Raw genomic sequence first — 9,668 nt, 5'->3', positions numbered from 1 at the left:
GTAATGCCTGCAGCACTTGATATTCCCAGGTGGTCTCCCATCCAAGTACTAACCAAGCCCAACATTGCTTAGCTTCTGAGATCAGACGAGATCAGGCTTATTCAAGGTGGTGTGGCCGCAGGCGATTGCATTTCTGCTTTCATGACTTTTATGTTTAGTGAGCTGGGGGTGATTCCTCCAAAATTTCCTTTTGTCCTCCACACATTTCAATTCTAAAATGTAATTACAAAAATGTAATGCCTGCAGCACTTGATATTCCCAGGTGGTCTCCCATCCAAGTACTAACCAAGCCCAACATTGCTTAGCTTCTGAGATCAGACGAGATCAGGCTTATTCAAGGTGGTGTGGCCGCAGGCGATTGCATTTCTGCTTTCATGACTTTTATGTTTAGTGAGCTGGGGGTGATTCCTCCAAAATTTCCTTTTGTCCTCCACACATTTCAATTGTAAAATGTAATGCCTGCAGCACTTGATATTCCCAGGTGGTCTCCCATCCAAGTACTAACCAAGCCCAACATTGCTTAGCTTCTGAGATCAGACGAGATCAGGCTTATTCAAGGTGGTGTGGCCGCAGGCGATTGCATTTCTGCTTTCATGACTTTTATGTTTAGTGAGCTGGGGGTGATTCCTCCAAAATTTCCTTTTGTCCTCCACACATTTCAATTGTAAAATGTAATTACAAAAATGTAATGCCTGCAGCACTTGATATTCCCAGGTGGTCTCCCATCCAAGTACTAACCAAGCCCAACATTGCTTAGCTTCTGAGATCAGGCTTATTCAAGGTGGTGTGGCCGCAGGCGATTGCATTTCTGCTTTCATGACTTTTATGTTTAGTGAGCTGGGGGTGATTCCTCCAAAATTTCCTTTTGTCCTCCACACATTTCAATTGTAAAATGTAATGCCTGCAGCACTTGATATTCCCAGGTGGTCTCCCATCCAAGTACTAACCAAGCCCAACATTGCTTAGCTTCTGAGATCAGACGAGATCAGGCTTATTCAAGGTGGTGTGGCGGCAGGCGATTGCATTTCTGCTTTCATGACTTTTATGTTTAGTGAGCTGGGGGTGATTCCTCCAAAATTTCCTTTTGTCCTCCACACATTTCAATTGTAAAATGTAATTACAAAAATGTAATGCCTGCAGCACTTGATATTCCCAGGTGGTCTCCCCTCCAAGTACTAACCAAGCCCAACATTGCTTAGCTTCTGAGATCAGACAAGATCAGGCTTATTCAAGGTGGTGTGGCCGCAGGCGATTGCAGTTCTGCTTTCATGACTTTTATGTTTAGTGAGCTGGGGGTGATTCCTCCAAAATTTCCTTTTGTCCTCCACACATTTCAATTGTAAAATGTAATTACAAAAATGTAATGCCTGCAGCACTTGATATTCCCAGGTGGTCTCCCATCCAAGTACTAACCAAGCCCAACATTGCTTAGCTTCTGAGATCAGACGAGATCAGGCTTATTCAAGGTGGTGTGGCCGCAGGCGATTGCAGTTCTGCTTTCATGACTTTTATGTTTAGTGAGCTGGGGGTGATTCCTCCAAAATTTCCTTTTGTCCTCCACACATTTCAATTGTAAAATGTAATGCCTGCAGCACTTGATATTCCCAGGTGGTCTCCCATCCAAGTACTAACCAAGCCCAACATTGCTTAGCTTCTGAGATCAGACGAGATCAGGCTTATTCAAGGTGGTGTGGCCGCAGGCGATTGCATTTCTGCTTTCATGACTTTTATGTTTAGTGAGCTGGGGGTGATTCCTCCAAAATTTCCTTTTGTCCTCCACACATTTCAATTGTAAAATGTAATGCCTGCAGCACTTGATATTCCCAGGTGGTCTCCCATCCAAGTACTAACCAAGCCCAACATTGCTTAGCTTCTGAAATCAGACGAGATCAGGCTTATTCACGGTGGTGTGGCCGCAGGCGATTGCTTTTCTGCTTTCATGACTTTTATGTTTAGTGAGCTGGGGGTGATTCCTCCAAAATTTCCTTTTGTCCTCCACACATTTCAATTGTAAAATGTAATTACAAAAATGTAATGCCTGCAGCACTTGATATTCCCAGGTGGTCTCCCCTCCAAGTACTAACCAAGCCCAACATTGCTTAGCTTCTGAGATCAGACGAGATCAGGCTTATTCAAGGTGGTGTGGCCGCAGGCGATTGCATTTCTGCTTTCATGACTTTTATGTTTAGTGAGCTGGGGGTGATTCCTCCAAAATTTCCTTTTGTCCTCCACACATTTCAATTGTAAAATGTAATTACAAAAATGTAATGCCTGCAGCACTCGATATTCCCAGGTGGTCTCCCATCCAAGTACTAACCAAGCCCAACATTGCTTAGCTTCTGAGATCAGACGAGATCAGGCTTATTCAAGGTGGTGTGGCCGCAGGCGATTGCATTTCTGCTTTCATGACTTTTATGTTTAGTGAGCTGGGGGTGATTCCTCCAAAATTTCCTTTTGTCCTCCACACATTTCAATTGTAAAATGTAATGCCTGCAGCACTTGATATTCCCAGGTGGTCTCCCATCCAAGTACTAACCAAGCCCAACATTGCTTAGCTTCTGAGATCAGACGAGATCAGGCTTATTCAAGGTGGTGTGGCCGCAGGCGATTGCATTTCTGCTTTCATGACTTTTATGTTTAGTGAGCTGGGGGTGATTCCTCCAAAATTTCCTTTTGTCCTCCACACATTTCAATTGTAAAATGTAATGCCTGCAGCACTTGATATTCCCAGGTGGTCTCCCATCCAAGTACTAACCAAGCCCAACATTGCTTAGCTTCTGAGATCAGACGAGATCAGGCTTATTCAAGGTGGTGTGGCCGCAGGCGATTGCATTTCTGCTTTCATGACTTTTATGTTTAGTGAGCTGGGGGGTGATTCCTCCAAAATTTCCTTTTGTCCTCCACACATTTCAATTGTAAAATGTAATTACTAAAATGTAATGCCTGCAGCACTTGATATTCCCAGGTGGTCTCCCATCCAAGTACTAACCAAGCCCAACATTGCTTAGCTTCTGAGATCAGACGAGATCAGGCTTATTCAAGGTGGTGTGGCCGCAGGCGATTGCATTTCTGCTTTCATGACTTTTATGTTTAGTGAGCTGGGGGTGATTCCTCCAAAATTTCCTTTTGTCCTCCACACATTTCAATTGTAAAATGTAATTACAAAAATGTAATTACAAAAATGTAATGCCTGCAGCACTTGATATTCCCAGGTGGTCTCCCATCCAAGTACTAACCAAGCCCAACATTGCTTAGCTTCTGAGATCAGACGAGATCAGGCTTATTCAAGGTGGTGTGGCCGCAGGCGATTGCATTTCTGCTTTCATGACTTTTATGTTTAGTGAGCTGGGGGTGATTCCTCCCAAATTTCCTTTTGTCCTCCACACATTTCAATTGTAAAATGTAATTACAAAAATGTAATGCCTGCAGCACTTGATATTCCCAGGTGGTCTCCCATCCAAGTACTAACCAAGCCCAACATTGCTTAGCTTCTGAGATCAGACGAGATCAGGCTTATTCAAGGTGGTGTGGCCGCAGGCGATTGCATTTCTGCTTTCATGACTTTTATGTTTAGTGAGCTGGGGGTGATTCCTCCAAAATTTCCTTTTGTCCTCCACACATTTCAATTGTAAAATGTAATGCCTGCAGCACTTGATATTCCCAGGTGGTCTCCCATCCAAGTACTAACCAAGCCCAACATTGCTTAGCTTCTGAGATCAGACAAGATCAGGCTTATTCAAGGTGGTGTGGCCGCAGGCGATTGCATTTCTGCTTTCATGACTTTTATGTTTAGTGAGCTGGGGGTGATTCCTCCAAAATTTCCTTTTGTCCTCCACACATTTCAATTGTAAAATGTAATTACAAAAATGTAATGCCTGCAGCACTTGATATTCCCAGGTGGTCTCCCATCCAAGTACTAACCAAGCCCAACATTGCTTAGCTTCTGAGATCAGACGAGATCAGGCTTATTCAAGGTGGTGTGGCCGCAGGCGATTGCATTTCTGCTTTCATGACTTTTATGTTTAGTGAGCTGGGGGTGATTCCTCCAAAATTTCCTTTTGTCCTCCACACATTTCAATTGTAAAATGTAATTACAAAAATGTAATGCCTGCAGCACTTGATATTCCCAGGTGGTCTCCCATCCAAGTACTAACCAAGCCCAACATTGCTTAGCTTCTGAGATCAGACGAGATCAGGCTTATTCAAGGTGGTGTGGCCGCAGGCGATTGCATTTCTGCTTTCATGACTTTTATGTTTAGTGAGCTGGGGGTGATTCCTCCAAAATTTCCTTTTGTCCTCCACACATTTCAATTGTAAAATGTAATGCCTGCAGCACTTGATATTCCCAGGTGGTCTCCCATCCAAGTACTAACCAAGCCCAACATTGCTTAGCTTCTGAGATCAGACGAGATCAGGCTTATTCACGGTGGTGTGGCCGCAGGCGATTGCTTTTCTGCTTTCATGACTTTTATGTTTAGTGAGCTGGGGGTGATTCCTCCAAAATTTCCTTTTGTCCTCCACACATTTCAATTGTAAAATGTAATTACAAAAATGTAATGCCTGCAGCACTTGATATTCCCAGGTGGTCTCCCCTCCAAGTACTAACCAAGCCCAACATTGCTTAGCTTCTGAGATCAGACGAGATCAGGCTTATTCAAGGTGGTGTGGCCGCAGGCGATTGCATTTCTGCTTTCATGACTTTTATGTTTAGTGAGCTGGGGGTGATTCCTCCAAAATTTCCTTTTGTCCTCCACACATTTCAATTGTAAAATGTAATGCCTGCAGCACTTGATATTCCCAGGTGGTCTCCCATCCAAGTACTAACCAAGCCCAACATTGCTTAGCTTCTGAGATCAGACGAGATCAGGCTTATTCAAGGTGGTGTGGCCGCAGGCGATTGCATTTCTGCTTTCATGACTTTTATGTTTAGTGAGCTGGGGGTGATTCCTCCAAAATTTCCTTTTGTCCTCCACACATTTCAATTGTAAAATGTAATGCCTGCAGCACTTGATATTCCCAGGTGGTCTCCCATCCAAGTACTAACCAAGCCCAACATTGCTTAGCTTCTGAGATCAGACGAGATCAGGCTTATTCAAGGTGGTGTGGCCGCAGGCGATTGCATTTCTGCTTTCATGACTTTTATGTTTAGTGAGCTGGGGGTGATTCCTCCAAAATTTCCTTTTGTCCTCCACACATTTCAATTGTAAAATGTAATGCCTGCAGCACTTGATATTCCCAGGTGGTCTCCCATCCAAGTACTAACCAAGCCCAACATTGCTTAGCTTCTGAGATCAGACGAGATCAGGCTTATTCAAGGTGGTGTGGCCGCAGGCGATTGCATTTCTGCTTTCATGACTTTTATGTTTAGTGAGCTGGGGGTGATTCCTCCAAAATTTCCTTTTGTCCTCCACACATTTCAATTGTAAAATGTAATTACAAAAATGTAATGCCTGCAGCACTTGATATTCCCAGGTGGTCTCCCATCCAAGTACTAACCAAGCCCAACATTGCTTAGCTTCTGAGATCAGACGAGATCAGGCTTATTCAAGGTGGTGTGGCCGCAGGCGATTGCATTTCTGCTTTCATGACTTTTATGTTTAGTGAGCTGGGGGTGATTCCTCCAAAATTTCCTTTTGTCCTCAACACATTTCAATTGTAAAATGTAATGCCTGCAGCACTTGATATTCCCAGGTGGTCTCCCATCCAAGTACTAACCAAGCCCAACATTGCTTAGCTTCTGAGATCAGACTTATTCAAGGTGGTGTGGCCGCAGGCGATTGCATTTCTGCTTTCATGACTTTTATGTTTAGTGAGCTGGGGGTGATTCCTCCAAAATTTCCTTTTGTCCTCCACACATTTCAATTGTAAAATGTAATGCCTGCAGCACTTGATATTCCCAGGTGGTCTCCCATCCAAGTACTAACCAAGCCCAACATTGCTTAGCTTCTGAGATCAGACGAGATCAGGCTTATTCAAGGTGGTGTGGCGGCAGGCGATTGCATTTCTGCTTTCATGACTTTTATGTTTAGTGAGCTGGGGGTGATTCCTCCAAAATTTCCTTTTGTCCTCCACACATTTCAATTGTAAAATGTAATGCCTGCAGCACTTGATATTCCCAGGTGGTCTCCCATCCAAGTACTAACCAAGCCCAACATTGCTTAGCTTCTGAGATCAGACGAGATCAGGCTTATTCAAGGTGGTGTGGCCGCAGGCGATTGCATTTCTGCTTTCATGACTTTTATGTTTAGTGAGCTGGGGGTGATTCCTCCAAAATTTCCTTTTGTCCTCCACACATTTCAATTGTAAAATGTAATGCCTGCAGCACTTGATATTCCCAGGTGGTCTCCCATCCAAGTACTAACCAAGCCCAACATTGCTTAGCTTCTGAGATCAGGCTTATTCAAGGTGGTGTGGCCGCAGGCGATTGCTTTTCTGCTTTCATGACTTTTATGTTTAGTGAGCTGGGGGTGATTCCTCTAAAATATCCTTTTGTCCTCCACACATTTCAATTGTAAAATGTAATTACAAAAATGTAATGCCTGCAGCACTTGATATTCCCAGGTGGTCTCCCATCCAAGTACTAACCAAGCCCAACATTGCTTAGCTTCTGAGATAAGGCTTATTCAAGGTGGTGTGGCCGCAGGCGATTGCTTTTCTGCTTTCATGACTTTTATGTTTAGTGAGCTGGGGGTGATTCCTCCAAAATTCCTCCATAAAGTGGGACTTTATGGTAAAGGAATACTGCAGCTACCAGTCTCTGCTCTAACCGAGGAGTTTAAGTGTGCCAAGGTCAGACTGGAAATGACATTAGTAGAGTCACGCGATAAATGCGTAAGGGAGGCAGCACCTGTGTTGAAAACTGGAAGAAAGTGGGCGGCAAAGAAAGCTGTGGAAGATGCAAAGGCTGCCCTTCGAATTGGTGATATCATGGGGCAAGTTCAGCATGGAAGAGGGGGTCTTGGTTTCAGTTCAACTCCTCCTACATGGCACAAGGCGGCCCCAGCTCAAAGAAGGAAGCTGGTAGTCAACGAGGTGCAAAAGCAGGAGGAGAGGATGAGGTGTATAAAGGCCATTTCCCAGGCCAAGCAGGGAGAATGGATGAGATGGGAGAGTGTGGAACAACGCAAGATTGGCTGGAAAGACCTATGGTCAATGGAACAGAGCAGGATCAGTTTCCTCATCAGGTCAACATATGATGTTCTCCCATCACCACAGAACCTAAACCTCTGGGTAGGAGAGGATCCCTCATGTCCTTTGTGTTCATCACCTGCAACATTAAGGCACATTTTGACAGGATGTAAGGTGGCTCTTAGCCAAGGACGGTTTACTTGGCGCCATGACCAGGTGCTGCGATGTTTGGCCTTAGCATTGGAAGACAAGCGTAACATGACCAATAAGTTGTCACCTGTTCCATCAAAACATTACACACAAAAGACAACATTCCTCCGCCCAGGAGAGCAACCACCAGGAAAAGGTGTTAAAACCAATTCTCGCCCAGGACAACTGGAAGCTGCTAGAGACTGGAAAATGCTGGCAGATGTTGGTCAACGGCTTATTTTTCCACCTGAGATTGCCACCACTAACCTTCGACCAGATATTGTCTTGTGGTCTGGATCAGCACGCCTTGTTCACCTGGTAGAGTTAACAGTGCCATGGGAGGATGCTGTAGATGAGGCGTATGAGAGGAAGAAACTGCGGTATGCTCAACTAGCCACTGAAGCGGAACAGCGAGGATGGAGAGTTCGGGTTTACCCAGTGGAAGTGGGTTGTCGAGGATTTGTGGCACACTCTACAACCCGGTTTCTCAGAGACGTCGGATTCAGTGGCCAAGAGTTGCGTCGCACAGTGAAGAACTTATCTGAAGCAGCAGAGAGGAGCAGCAACTGGCTGTGGTTGAGACGGAAAGATTCTGGCTGGGGACAGGTAAGTAAGCTGGGCTGAGTTGAGTGGGGGACGGAGGGGGGTGATGCTGGGACGCCAGAATCACCGTCGAGCCGTCTTGAGGTGTCGTGGGCTAGTCGACGAAACACTGAGGATGGAAGGTGCCCACTTGAAAACCCCAGAGATGTACCCTACTTAGCTCAATCCAGACGGTTGTCATGCTGATGCGCTGGGGAGGCCGCACTTTGGTTGATCCCCGGAGCCAGCATCGCAGCCGTTGTGTGTGCTGATGCGCCAGGGAGGCAAAATAAGCTGATCCCTGGAGCCAGCATTACACTTCAGCCATTAACACCAGACAGAAGGATATCTACATCATCATATGGAAGGAAACGTAAATGGATGGAGACACATATGGATCACATTAGTTTACTGTAAAGCTACGTCTTAGTTGGTGCTTATCTTGGCGAGAGCCGAGTTCAAATCAGCATGAAGTTTTAACATCTACTCTCGTGTAATGGAAATCATGTCCTCCACACATTTCAATTGTAAAATGTAATTACAAAAATGTAATGCCTGCAGCACTTGATATTCCCAGGTGGTCTCCCATCCAAGTACTAACCAAGCCCAACATTGCTTAGCTTCTGAGATCAGGCTTATTAAAGGTGGTGTGGCCGCAGGCGATTGCATTTCTGCATTCATGACTTTAATGTTTAGTGAGCTGGGGGTGATTCCTCCAAAATTTCCTTTTGTCCACACATTTCAATTGTAAAATGTAATTACAAAAATGTAATGCCTGCAGCACTTGATATTCCCAGGTGGTCTCCCATCCAAGTACTAACCAAGCCCAACATTGCTTAGCTTCTGAGATCAGGCTTATTCAAGGTGGTGTGGCCGCAGGCGATTGCTTTTCTGCTTTCATGACTTATGTTTAGTGAGCTGGTGGTGATTCCTCTAAAATATCCTTTTGTCCTCCACACATTTCAATTGTAAAATGTAATTACAAAAATGTAATGCCTGCAGCACTTGATATTCCCAGGTGGTCTCCCATCCAAGTACTAACCAAGCCCAACATTGCTTAGCTTCTGAGATCAGGCTTATTCAAGGTGGTGTGGCCGCAGGCGATTGCATTTCTGCTTTCATGACTTTTATGTTTAGTGAGCTGGGGGTGATTCCTCCAAAATTTCCTTTTGTCCTCCACACATTTCAATTGTAAAATGTAATTACAAAAATGTAATGCCTGCAGCACTTGATATTCCCAGGTGGTCTCCCATCCAAGTACTAACCAAGCCCAACATTGCTTAGCTTCTGAGATCAGGCTTATTCAAGGTGGTGTGGCCGCAGGCGATTGCATTTCTGCTTTCATGACTTTTATGTTTAGTGAGCTGGGGGTGAGTCCTCCAAAATTTCCTTTTGTCCTCCACACATTTCAATTGTAAAATGTAATGCCTGCAGCACTTGATATTCCCAGGTGGTCTCCCATCCAAGTACTAACCAAGCCCAACATTGCTTAGCGTCTGAGATCAGACGAGATCAGGCTTATTCAAGGTGGTGTGGCCGCAGGCGATTGCATTTCTGCTTTCATGACTTTTATGTTTAGTGAGCTGGGGGTGATTCCTCCAAAATTTCCTTTTGTCCTCCACACATTTCAATTGTAAAATGTAATGCCTGCAGCACTTGATATTCCCAGGTGGTCTCCCATCCAAGTACTAACCAAGCCCAACATTGCTTAGCTTCTGAGATCAGACGAGATCAGGCTTATTCAAGGTGGTGTGGCCGCAGGCGATTGC

The 9,668-nt window shown here is 44.9% G+C and overlaps 27 non-coding genes and 9 pseudogenes across 27 annotated transcripts; all 36 read right to left on the bottom strand.

Annotated features, from left to right (window-relative positions):
• Positions 1–4: 4 nt before the first annotated feature.
• Positions 5–123, bottom strand: LOC131733130 (5S ribosomal RNA). Its single transcript, XR_009326067.1, has one exon. It is a non-coding gene; the product is annotated as a 5S ribosomal RNA (ribosomal RNA).
• Positions 124–237: 114 nt separating this feature from the next.
• On the bottom strand, positions 238–356 carry LOC131733128 (5S ribosomal RNA). The gene has a single exon (XR_009326065.1). It is a non-coding gene; the product is annotated as a 5S ribosomal RNA (ribosomal RNA).
• A 100-nt stretch (positions 357–456) lies between these two features.
• On the bottom strand, positions 457–575 carry LOC131733127 (5S ribosomal RNA). The gene has a single exon (XR_009326064.1). It is a non-coding gene; the product is annotated as a 5S ribosomal RNA (ribosomal RNA).
• Positions 576–689: 114 nt separating this feature from the next.
• On the bottom strand, positions 690–798 carry LOC131733079 (5S ribosomal RNA; annotated as a pseudogene).
• A 100-nt stretch (positions 799–898) lies between these two features.
• LOC131733032 (5S ribosomal RNA) lies at positions 899–1,017 on the bottom strand. Its single transcript, XR_009326020.1, has one exon. It is a non-coding gene; the product is annotated as a 5S ribosomal RNA (ribosomal RNA).
• Positions 1,018–1,131: 114 nt separating this feature from the next.
• LOC131733056 (5S ribosomal RNA) lies at positions 1,132–1,250 on the bottom strand (annotated as a pseudogene).
• Positions 1,251–1,364: 114 nt separating this feature from the next.
• Positions 1,365–1,483, bottom strand: LOC131733126 (5S ribosomal RNA). The gene has a single exon (XR_009326063.1). It is a non-coding gene; the product is annotated as a 5S ribosomal RNA (ribosomal RNA).
• Positions 1,484–1,583: 100 nt separating this feature from the next.
• Positions 1,584–1,702, bottom strand: LOC131733125 (5S ribosomal RNA). The gene has a single exon (XR_009326062.1). It is a non-coding gene; the product is annotated as a 5S ribosomal RNA (ribosomal RNA).
• Positions 1,703–1,802: 100 nt separating this feature from the next.
• Positions 1,803–1,921, bottom strand: LOC131733047 (5S ribosomal RNA). The gene has a single exon (XR_009326035.1). It is a non-coding gene; the product is annotated as a 5S ribosomal RNA (ribosomal RNA).
• A 114-nt stretch (positions 1,922–2,035) lies between these two features.
• Positions 2,036–2,154, bottom strand: LOC131733017 (5S ribosomal RNA). Its single transcript, XR_009326005.1, has one exon. It is a non-coding gene; the product is annotated as a 5S ribosomal RNA (ribosomal RNA).
• A 114-nt stretch (positions 2,155–2,268) lies between these two features.
• Positions 2,269–2,387, bottom strand: LOC131732987 (5S ribosomal RNA). Its single transcript, XR_009325974.1, has one exon. It is a non-coding gene; the product is annotated as a 5S ribosomal RNA (ribosomal RNA).
• A 100-nt stretch (positions 2,388–2,487) lies between these two features.
• On the bottom strand, positions 2,488–2,606 carry LOC131733124 (5S ribosomal RNA). The gene has a single exon (XR_009326061.1). It is a non-coding gene; the product is annotated as a 5S ribosomal RNA (ribosomal RNA).
• A 100-nt stretch (positions 2,607–2,706) lies between these two features.
• LOC131733123 (5S ribosomal RNA) lies at positions 2,707–2,825 on the bottom strand. Its single transcript, XR_009326060.1, has one exon. It is a non-coding gene; the product is annotated as a 5S ribosomal RNA (ribosomal RNA).
• A 115-nt stretch (positions 2,826–2,940) lies between these two features.
• LOC131733122 (5S ribosomal RNA) lies at positions 2,941–3,059 on the bottom strand. Its single transcript, XR_009326059.1, has one exon. It is a non-coding gene; the product is annotated as a 5S ribosomal RNA (ribosomal RNA).
• Positions 3,060–3,187: 128 nt separating this feature from the next.
• Positions 3,188–3,306, bottom strand: LOC131733121 (5S ribosomal RNA). Its single transcript, XR_009326058.1, has one exon. It is a non-coding gene; the product is annotated as a 5S ribosomal RNA (ribosomal RNA).
• Positions 3,307–3,420: 114 nt separating this feature from the next.
• On the bottom strand, positions 3,421–3,539 carry LOC131733120 (5S ribosomal RNA). Its single transcript, XR_009326057.1, has one exon. It is a non-coding gene; the product is annotated as a 5S ribosomal RNA (ribosomal RNA).
• Positions 3,540–3,639: 100 nt separating this feature from the next.
• On the bottom strand, positions 3,640–3,758 carry LOC131733021 (5S ribosomal RNA). Its single transcript, XR_009326009.1, has one exon. It is a non-coding gene; the product is annotated as a 5S ribosomal RNA (ribosomal RNA).
• A 114-nt stretch (positions 3,759–3,872) lies between these two features.
• LOC131733119 (5S ribosomal RNA) lies at positions 3,873–3,991 on the bottom strand. Its single transcript, XR_009326056.1, has one exon. It is a non-coding gene; the product is annotated as a 5S ribosomal RNA (ribosomal RNA).
• A 114-nt stretch (positions 3,992–4,105) lies between these two features.
• LOC131733117 (5S ribosomal RNA) lies at positions 4,106–4,224 on the bottom strand. The gene has a single exon (XR_009326054.1). It is a non-coding gene; the product is annotated as a 5S ribosomal RNA (ribosomal RNA).
• A 100-nt stretch (positions 4,225–4,324) lies between these two features.
• On the bottom strand, positions 4,325–4,443 carry LOC131733011 (5S ribosomal RNA). Its single transcript, XR_009325999.1, has one exon. It is a non-coding gene; the product is annotated as a 5S ribosomal RNA (ribosomal RNA).
• A 114-nt stretch (positions 4,444–4,557) lies between these two features.
• LOC131733016 (5S ribosomal RNA) lies at positions 4,558–4,676 on the bottom strand. The gene has a single exon (XR_009326004.1). It is a non-coding gene; the product is annotated as a 5S ribosomal RNA (ribosomal RNA).
• A 100-nt stretch (positions 4,677–4,776) lies between these two features.
• LOC131733116 (5S ribosomal RNA) lies at positions 4,777–4,895 on the bottom strand. Its single transcript, XR_009326053.1, has one exon. It is a non-coding gene; the product is annotated as a 5S ribosomal RNA (ribosomal RNA).
• A 100-nt stretch (positions 4,896–4,995) lies between these two features.
• On the bottom strand, positions 4,996–5,114 carry LOC131733115 (5S ribosomal RNA). Its single transcript, XR_009326052.1, has one exon. It is a non-coding gene; the product is annotated as a 5S ribosomal RNA (ribosomal RNA).
• A 100-nt stretch (positions 5,115–5,214) lies between these two features.
• On the bottom strand, positions 5,215–5,333 carry LOC131733114 (5S ribosomal RNA). Its single transcript, XR_009326051.1, has one exon. It is a non-coding gene; the product is annotated as a 5S ribosomal RNA (ribosomal RNA).
• Positions 5,334–5,447: 114 nt separating this feature from the next.
• On the bottom strand, positions 5,448–5,566 carry LOC131733113 (5S ribosomal RNA). The gene has a single exon (XR_009326050.1). It is a non-coding gene; the product is annotated as a 5S ribosomal RNA (ribosomal RNA).
• A 100-nt stretch (positions 5,567–5,666) lies between these two features.
• On the bottom strand, positions 5,667–5,775 carry LOC131733094 (5S ribosomal RNA; annotated as a pseudogene).
• A 100-nt stretch (positions 5,776–5,875) lies between these two features.
• Positions 5,876–5,994, bottom strand: LOC131733031 (5S ribosomal RNA). Its single transcript, XR_009326019.1, has one exon. It is a non-coding gene; the product is annotated as a 5S ribosomal RNA (ribosomal RNA).
• Positions 5,995–6,094: 100 nt separating this feature from the next.
• On the bottom strand, positions 6,095–6,213 carry LOC131733112 (5S ribosomal RNA). The gene has a single exon (XR_009326049.1). It is a non-coding gene; the product is annotated as a 5S ribosomal RNA (ribosomal RNA).
• A 100-nt stretch (positions 6,214–6,313) lies between these two features.
• LOC131733078 (5S ribosomal RNA) lies at positions 6,314–6,422 on the bottom strand (annotated as a pseudogene).
• A 114-nt stretch (positions 6,423–6,536) lies between these two features.
• Positions 6,537–6,645, bottom strand: LOC131733102 (5S ribosomal RNA; annotated as a pseudogene).
• A 1,806-nt stretch (positions 6,646–8,451) lies between these two features.
• Positions 8,452–8,560, bottom strand: LOC131733091 (5S ribosomal RNA; annotated as a pseudogene).
• Positions 8,561–8,671: 111 nt separating this feature from the next.
• LOC131733077 (5S ribosomal RNA) lies at positions 8,672–8,780 on the bottom strand (annotated as a pseudogene).
• A 112-nt stretch (positions 8,781–8,892) lies between these two features.
• LOC131733076 (5S ribosomal RNA) lies at positions 8,893–9,001 on the bottom strand (annotated as a pseudogene).
• Positions 9,002–9,115: 114 nt separating this feature from the next.
• LOC131733075 (5S ribosomal RNA) lies at positions 9,116–9,224 on the bottom strand (annotated as a pseudogene).
• A 100-nt stretch (positions 9,225–9,324) lies between these two features.
• On the bottom strand, positions 9,325–9,443 carry LOC131733005 (5S ribosomal RNA). Its single transcript, XR_009325993.1, has one exon. It is a non-coding gene; the product is annotated as a 5S ribosomal RNA (ribosomal RNA).
• A 100-nt stretch (positions 9,444–9,543) lies between these two features.
• On the bottom strand, positions 9,544–9,662 carry LOC131733111 (5S ribosomal RNA). Its single transcript, XR_009326048.1, has one exon. It is a non-coding gene; the product is annotated as a 5S ribosomal RNA (ribosomal RNA).
• Positions 9,663–9,668: the final 6 nt, after the last annotated feature.

The sequence above is a fragment of the Acipenser ruthenus genome, unplaced genomic scaffold, assembly GCF_902713425.1.
Source record: "Acipenser ruthenus unplaced genomic scaffold, fAciRut3.2 maternal haplotype, whole genome shotgun sequence".
Classification (NCBI taxonomy): Eukaryota; Metazoa; Chordata; class Actinopteri; order Acipenseriformes; family Acipenseridae; genus Acipenser; species Acipenser ruthenus.
Note: the sequence above shows the minus strand (reverse complement) of the source record. Positions and strands in the feature narration are given on the sequence as shown.